Source organism: Chinchilla lanigera, unplaced genomic scaffold, assembly GCF_000276665.1.
Source record: "Chinchilla lanigera isolate Chin_1 unplaced genomic scaffold, ChiLan1.0 scaffold00074, whole genome shotgun sequence".
NCBI classification, from domain to species: domain Eukaryota; kingdom Metazoa; phylum Chordata; class Mammalia; order Rodentia; family Chinchillidae; genus Chinchilla; species Chinchilla lanigera.
The window spans coordinates 12205057-12207327 of record NW_004955475.1 but is presented as its reverse complement, the minus strand read 5'-3'; the positions used below and the strand labels follow the sequence as shown (position 1 = coordinate 12207327).

Below are 2271 nucleotides of genomic sequence, written 5' to 3'. Positions count from 1 at the left end.
GAAACCTTTCCCCTTTCACAGCATCTGTATTTTTGAACGATGATAAGAATTGCTAAAGAAGAAGCAATCAAACCTATCAAGCATGCTTTGCTCTCCACCCAATGCGAAGCTTCCTGTTTTAAAAAGCATTTTCAGATCCTCCTGTGAATTACCTTAGATAAGCCAAACTGGAGTATCTCACCTGTTCTCCTAGAACACACCAGCAAGGAATCGATTTTGCAAATTCAGTTTATTTCACCCTAACAATGAACCACAGTCTGCAGGTTTTACGAACAAAACAGCAACAGAAATCTTACACTGGAAAAAGTTGGTGCTTTCGTTGCCCCCCAAACCACCCTACCCACACACAGAGGCCTGTGCAGTCGCCCTCAGGGCAGTGAGGTTCCGCAATTTCCCTCTAGTCTCTATCACTAGGGCACCCCCACCCTGCCTGGGGGAGAAGAGCTCTGGGGAGTTCCAGAAAATCCCGTGAGGAAGTCCTTGGGGCCAGGTGGAGGGGGGTTCCCCACAAGACAAGGTGAAACCAAAACAGAAATCTGACTCAAAAATCCACTGCAGAAAAGATTTTTTGGCAGTTTAGAGTGGAAGCAATGGATCACTTGCTCTTATATTCACCTGATCTGTGTTGGCAAGGTAGAGCACCCAAATGAGCAAGCTAGCACAGCAAAACAGTAGTCCAGGAGGGAACGGAGTATTACTCATCCTCAGGCACATGCCAGCAGCTTGCAACAGGTTCCTCAGCTGGTGCCTGCTGGCCCCGGGCGAGGAGGCAAAGCCGTGCCTCCAAGCAAGCTAAAGCAAGAAGAGTTCAGGCATGGATCAAAATAGCGACGAGTATCGTCCACGCAGAGGGAGGAACAACATGGCTGTGGAAAAAAGCCGATTGAAAAGCAAGCAAAAAGCACAAGATGCACTGCAAAGAGTGAATCAACGCAAAGAAGAGAATGAACGGTTGGAAGTAAAAATTAAATTCCTGCTGGAAGATTTGTTTCTTGAGCATTCACACAACTTTGCAGACAACGTGGAGTCCATTAGCACTGAAAATAAGACAACACATTCTGTACTGCAGGACAGTAGGCCTCACACTCTCCAAACTTCACAACTGGCTTGAACATCAGAGATGTAACCACCTACACCGCTCAATTGTTCATGGCTGAATGTTGGCTTTTCCATTATTCAAAGATCCATTAGAGCTCATTTTCTAGGATCAGCCCTGAAGAGTTTATTAGCCATGTCATTTCAATATCCGGCTTTAAATGATGTGGATTTTTGTAGGAATTGAAAAACAAAAATTTTTAAGGTATATGGTAAAATGAAAAAATATCCTGGACTTTAATGTTCTTCATAAATCCTGACTTCTCTGGAAATATATCCTTTTTAAGTTGAAAAAAAGAATGGGAAACTGGCAGGTCAGGTAGAAGCTTCTCAGTTTTAGTAGATACAATTAATAGGATTAGGAAAAGTTGAATTCCATCTATGTTAATCTTGTGTTTTTATTCTAAATTATTCTAGGGCTGTAGAAACCACTGATTTTGTAATTTGGAGGAACTTCTGATGTCAGATTAAATAAAGAAATTCCATCATATCTTAAAGGCAATATGCATTAAAATGGCTTAAAATAGAAATAACAAAAAGTAAAGCATATTAGGATTATGATTTAGGGATACTTTTGGGTTATTGGATTGGCATTATTTTATGTCCTTAAAAAAGTCGTGTATACCAGAATTTTAGTTTCTACAGATCCTCGTAAATAAGTTTCTTTCTTTTTTGGGGGGAGTGGGAGAGGGTACCATTTTGACAGTCAAGTTAGTAAACAAAATGTCTTAACAGTTTGATAATATCAGCTACTGATTAGAATTTGGACTATTAATGCCACTGGTAGTTTCTTCTGTATTCAAAATAACTGTTATAGGGCCATGACTTTTAAAGGGAAAAATTTATTGTGAAAAAAATTTACTGTGAAGCAACATTTTGGTATTTAAATTTAATCAAATAAATTATTTTTAAAAATATATCAACTCCATGCTGGGGGCTGGGGATTTAGCTCAGCAGCACAGCGCCTGCCCCGCAAGCGCAAGGTCGTGAGTTCAACTCCCAGTACCGGAAAAAAAAAAAAAAAGCAAAAACTCCATGCCATCTCCCAAAACAATAGTCTAAGAAAACTTCAGGGGGCGCCCCCCGCGCCTTGCGCCCAGGCAGCCAGCTCTCCGGGAGCGGCAGGGCTCCTGGGTCCGAGAGTAGGCCAGACTCATACCACCGCGATTCCCAGCC

The 2271-nt window shown here is 41.7% G+C and overlaps 1 pseudogene; it reads left to right on the top strand.

The window, feature by feature from the left end:
• The first annotated feature begins 646 nt into the window (after nt 1-646).
• LOC102030070 lies at nt 647-1111 on the top strand (annotated as a pseudogene).
• The last annotated feature ends 1160 nt before the right edge of the window (nt 1112-2271 follow it).